This window comes from Sitophilus oryzae, unplaced genomic scaffold (genome assembly GCF_002938485.1).
Source record: "Sitophilus oryzae breed Bouriz unplaced genomic scaffold, Soryzae_2.0 scaffold_1496_pilon_pilon, whole genome shotgun sequence".
Classification (NCBI taxonomy): Eukaryota; Metazoa; Arthropoda; class Insecta; order Coleoptera; family Curculionidae; genus Sitophilus; species Sitophilus oryzae.
This window is the reverse complement of record NW_022146165.1, coordinates 522,525-529,050: the sequence shown is the minus strand read 5'-3', so window position 1 is coordinate 529,050 and position 6,526 is coordinate 522,525.

Below are 6,526 nucleotides of genomic sequence, written 5' to 3'. Positions count from 1 at the left end.
CTAGAGTAATATCGCGCTTTTGATAACTGTGTGCAGCTGATTTAGCCACGATATTTTTGTCTGTCCTGTTGCATACGGCTTTTAAAATAAATAAATATGACATTCCACCAATCGGCATGCATGTATGCCATATTGTTTTTTAATTCTTCAAATTTCATTTTTTAATAATTTTCGAGATAATTTTTAAAATTTCATGCCTCCTTTGCGTTGTCTGTCGGCATTTTAGCGACCAGAAAAATGTCTGCCAACAATTTTCTACGTTTCTTAATAATAAATAAAAGCTATTTTTGCAATTATAACTCGTGTACCTTATAATATTTTTAGTGTCAAAATTTCACCCTTTTGATTGGCCGCCCCCGCTTTAAGCCCCGGGATCGCGCTGGCAGAGATAACTATTTCATAATGGCTACACAAAAGGATGCTTCACACAAAAAATTAGCCATGTAACGATGATAAGGTTTTTTATGTAGCCAGCTCTTAGACTATTATGTTAGTTAATAAGTTTCTTATCACGCACAGGTCAGATTTCGTGTTTCTTTTAAATATATTCTTCAATTTATCGGAATTACTTACGGGGACATCATAATCATCAGTTCAATTACAAGACTAGGTATTGCAAATTTACCGACTTTTTAGAAACTTGGAATTTACGCAACGGTTTACCGGTATTTACCAATTATTTCTTTACCAGCACAAGCGAAAAAGAAATAAATAGAAAAGTTACCGTTATCAAATCAGAGCAAATTTATTCCCACAAAAAAATCCCAAAATACTTTGAATTTTTGCTGAAAACAAAAGTAAACATAATGTCCAATAAAATAATAGTTATTTTTTATACAAGACGATAAAATGATATTTTATCGTCGACCGAAAAGATTAATTCACGAGCGATGAAATCGCGAGTGAATTAATTTCGGAAGACGATAATGCAATTTTATCGTCGTGTATAAAACAATATTCTTTTCCATTACCCCAGTGCAGTTATGACATTCATCATGTTGAAATTGCAAAATTTTTTAGAAAGCTGCGACCATTGAAAATAGTTAGCCTTAGTAACCCTTATTAACATACTAAAAGTCCCCATTTGTCCGATGTGTGCGTCATCAAAAAAAATTGGCCGCCATCTTGAATTTTGGTACTTTTTGGGAATAAATGTAAATAACTCAAAAACGGTTTGTTATAGCGAAAAACTTCAAGAGGTGAAAATTAAAAGAGGGAATAAAAAAATCTATTAGAATCAATAAAAAATAGTTTATTATCCTAACGCAATGACGTACAAAAAAATTTTGAAAATCGAGCAATTTTTAAAAGGAATCACCGAAATGCAAATTACTAATTTTTTAAGCTTATTAACAAATAACATGGATATTTAGCATCAATTCAACTGAAATACAATCCTTGTGACATTTTCAAGAAATATTTTTTATTGGTGGGTTAATAATATTTCAAAATTAACAGAAATTGTAAAAGCTATCCATCCATGTAAATACATGTGTACTAATAATGTGCAAAAGCAGTCTCCACCTTGTCCCGGTCGGGGCTATTTGCACTTAAACCAAGGTCTTATTGTTACCATTTTGTAAACAACTTGTTTTTAACAATACAGTGACAGTTTGAAAAATTAGGCTCCAGGTTGGAAGAAAAAAAAATGTAATGTAAACTGGCGACTTTCAAAACGTTGCAAAAAGATCCTCATCTGCGACAAATTACATCCGTTTTTTTTAGATCCCGCAGCACAAAAATCTGAGCTAGTCGAAGCTGGAAATACATTCTTATTTTCATTATATGGTCGACATAGGCTAGCAAAAGATTTAGATCAGTTGAGGTATTTTAAATATAAAGCTCTTACATCTCGTCAGGTACTTATAGTAAAAATTTTGATTTAGCTACCTTACCTCCAACGCAGCTGAAAATCATTATTATAGGACCTATTTATAAATGCAGTATTGGCTAAATAACGGAAAAGAGGCAACAGAATGTGGATAGAGTAAAAAACGGATACCTTAGTTCCAAAAACAATGTCAAACGCAGTGGCACCAGAATTTGTATTGAAAATGATGTACTGTAATTGCAAATCTGGATGTAATAAACTATGTACCATTGCGATAAAAAAAAAGTAGTATAAGAATTAGTAGTCTCAGATGAAACTCCTGGTCTATAAGGATATTTGAATTATATTGATTTTTTTTTTGGATTTAGCCAACAACACTGTTTTTTTTTTGTTTATCCCTAATGCATCTGCAATGTCCCTTATGGGAACCCCATCCCTTAATCGCGTAAATATAATCGATTTTTGCTCTGAAGTTAAAGGCATTTTTTAAAAATTACGTGACACTGACACAAGAATATAATAGACCAGCAGATTAAATCATATTTTGTTGTACTATTTTTTTTAATCGCAATGGTACATGTTTAAAATCCAATATGCCATGTTCATGCTTGTGTGGTAACTGTAATGGTATTTCTTGCGAGAACAAACAAATATCGGTCGATGAAGAACAAATCGAATAAAATTGTAAATTTCATTTTTTTTTCTAGAGATGACAGTTTGAAAAGTTAGGTTACAAGTTGATAACACATTTTTATTAAAATGGTTATAATTTGAATTATTGTTATTCAATTTGTAGGGGTATGTTTATAATGTATTTATCATAATGAAAAAGTGTTAACATCTTAGGTTAAGATCGTAGATGATATTTATGTCAAAAAGACATTCGCAAGTAGTTTATTACATTTTTTTCTTCCAACCTGTAGCCTAATTTTTCAAACTGTCACTGTATTTTTAAAAACAAGTTGTTTAGAAAATGGTAACAAAAATACCTTGGTTTAAGTACAAATATCTCCGACCGGAACAAGGTGGAGACTGCTTTCGCACATTATTAGTACACATGTATTTAGTAAAGGATAGCTTTGACAATTTTTCTTAATTTTGAAATATTATTAAACCACCAATAAATATTTCTTGAAAATGTCACAAGGACTGTATTTTATTGAATTGATGCTAAATATCCATGTTATTTGTTAATAAGCTTAAAAAATAGTAATTTGCATTTCGGTGATTCCTTTTAAAAATTGCTCGATTTTAAAAAAAAATTTGTACGTCACTGCGTTAGGATAATAAACGTTTTTTATTCTCTTTAATTTTTACCTCTTGAACTTTTTCGCTATAACGCGCCGTTTTCGAGTTATTTACATTTTTTCCCAAAAAGTACCAAAATTCAAGATTGCGGCCGATTTTTTTTGATGACGCACACATCGGACAAATGGGGACTTTTAGTATGTTAATAAGGATTACTAAGGCTAACTATTTTCAATGGCTGCAACTTTCTAAAAATTTTTGCAAATTCAAAATTATTTGCACTGGCCTACATAGCGAGTTACGTTTTAAAAAATATTCAGAAATTATTATTTCAAGGAATTTATTACGAGTAGAAAAAATATTGTGCTGGGTTGGTGTTGCCTCTAAATAAAGCTGTCTCTTTAGTTGTCAGTTTTGAGTCAATATTTTTCAATTCTCTTTCATGTCGATTGCTGATTGAATTGGAGCCAGAAATGGCTCAAAACGAAATAAGTAAATTACCAACAGATATTCAGGCTGAGGCGGCAAACGCCATATCCAAACTACTTCCATTTAAATCCCGAATAACTTAATAAGGAATACAAAAAATTTCAAAAATGGAAGCAATTAAAAAACGTGCGAGAAGAAATAAAGTTTTTAACCTATCCTCGCTGTTAAAGTATCATTTAATCTACCCTTGCAGTTCAAGTACTATTTTATCTACTATTTTTGATAGATATAAAGCAATTTTAACAGTTGCTATGGAAAAAATAAAAATACTAAATCCTATATTATTCAAAAAGGAAAATTGTATCATAGGAATATGTAACAAAATGCATTGTACAGACACGTATAATGTCCAGTAAAAACAAATATAACTTTAGATTTTAAAGAAAATAGTTAACGTATGAAATGCTATTTAAGTATTTACAATTTACTTAGCTTAGGTATATGATTAATTAGGGCCTTTTCTTATTAACCTATTAACCCTTTAACCTTCAGAACTTTGCCTTAATTGATAAGGCAAAGTTCTGAAGAAACAAATCTTGTTTCAAAGCAATCATCGCTTAACCGGGACATAATTTTAGTGCCCATTGTTCTTGTCGCAGAAAAAGCTTTTTGGACTCTACAATAGTTGGCCGAATGACCGTTAAGGGTCTCGAATACTATTTTCAAATATTTCCTCTAATTCCTTCCAGACAGTAATAAAAATTATGAATGGACAGGCTCTAATTGCGATATTGATGAAAATCTTGTATAATAGATGTAAGACCAGCGTAATAGAGGTGGCAACAGTACTGGTAAATCTTCAGCCTCTGCCTAACACTTTCATAGTTATGGTTAATTTCGCTCCTGCTTTATTTCGTAGCTACAGGGTGTTGAAGTCTTAATATTTTTTCGATTTTTATAATTTTCTTTCAAGTACTTTTAATTTTGAGGATAAAAGTTGACTATAAATGTATATTTAATATATATAATAATATTTAAAAGCTAAAATAGTGTCGACATATTCACCAGAGACTTGCATATGGGTTATCACTGGAATACTTTTCTAAAAAAAGCATGTACGCCACTGAGTTTTTTCTCTTGTTAGCGAAATAGTATAAGCAGTTTAATGCCGATCAAAAATTGTCTCTTGATATTTTGTCGATTTCGGCCTCCTTGATGAAATAAACGCAATTTTATTAATTTGCCTGGATCCAAGTCTAATAGCAACCTTTAATAAATTTTAATTTCATTAACTTGCGAAAGCTTTAAATAAGTACTCATTGATTCCTCATCAAAAAATATAAAAAAGTTCCTATAAATATGGGTATGGAAATGCATAGTTTTAGAGTCACAGGATGTTAAAACTTTTTAAAATTAGATTTTTTTGTAATTACCTTAAATACCATTATTTTTTTATTTGAAATTGCTGTAGGCTGGACTAATAGTAATAATATTTAATAATAAATTAGGTAAAACATATAATTTATTATATTTTACGTTTATTTATACGTTGATATGAAAAATAAATCATATTTTTACGCGAGGAATGGCATGTTTTTTGAAACACCCTGTATATTCTGTGCTTCTAGTTTTTTATACAGGGTGGTCCGAACTGTATTTTGGTTTGGTTTTCATATGCGGTTCCTTCTTAGCTTGGTATGTGAAAATATTCATCAAAAAACATGATAATTTTTATGGAAGTAGAGATAAAGATTGTTTTAATGTGTTTTTATCCCATTTTACCCCATGAATATTTTCCCATCACATTGGGGTAAATAAAAACACACACAGCTTGGTTTTCGCTATGAATAACAATTGAGGTGACCATGGGGTAAATGAATATTAATAAACTCATGAATAGGAACTTCGCTTTTTAGTCAGTATCTTAGATATTTTAATATTTCTGAAAGCAGTTACTTTTTAATTGGTGAAACGTAAAAAATCGTGAGATCATGAGATTTGATACAAAATCGTGAGTGATTTATGGTGAGATCTGGCACCTCTGTAGTGACTTTAGGTAAAAGGAAACATGTTTTCCTTTTTTCTTTGCTCCAAACATGTGTTTTCATTTTCCTCAACGCGGTGTATCCAAGGGGGAAATGAAAACAAGTCTAAGTTTTCATTTGATTATTCGATTAACATTTTATCAACTTAACTTCAGAATCAGTGTCAATAAATCCTTTCCTTTTTTCCTTTTTTCCTTTTTTTTTATGCAGTAATATACAGAGGGTTCCATTTAAAAAAATGAAACTTTGATATACCACGACTTTATAACCGACCCTGTATACATAAATTTATTACTAGCCAATAGACATTTAAAAACCCTATAGATAAATGTTGTATTTAACTTTTTGCGGTACCTTGTATATTTTACCTAATAATCGGCCGTTTCCATACATAACAGCGACCCGGTATACCAAAAACTAACTTTTATTTGTGAATGAAGTGAATTTTTTGACATTCAAATGGTTTATATCTTCCAATGAAGTTTCAATTCACAAAGACTCCAGCTAGTTTATTTACATTCCAATTTCGAGACACAAAAACTTTCTTTCAATTGATTCGATGATTAAAAATAATAATTTGGATTTTTCGACTTTTGTTATTTTCCTGAAACTTATTTCCATGACAATAACAATCAAAGAATCAATCTAAAAAAGGGCGGTTAGGTTGAGGGAGAATATTGGAGGACACTACCCACCTAGAACTTACAAGAACATAAAGTTATTAAAAATTCATTTTGTTTTATAGATTTTTTATTGTTTACAGTTTGACTTTAATTGTTTAGACTTTGACCTTTAGATTTTTATAATAGGACTGTATATTTTTATAGGAAAAAGGGTTGTTTTAATTTTTCAAAGTTAAATTTTAATGAATTGTTATGGGAATATTGAATTTTTGTTTATTGTATGTAATTTTACAGTGAGGTGTTTGTCAATTTTTTTCACAAAAAAAAATCCATAAGCGTTTTAGGGTCGA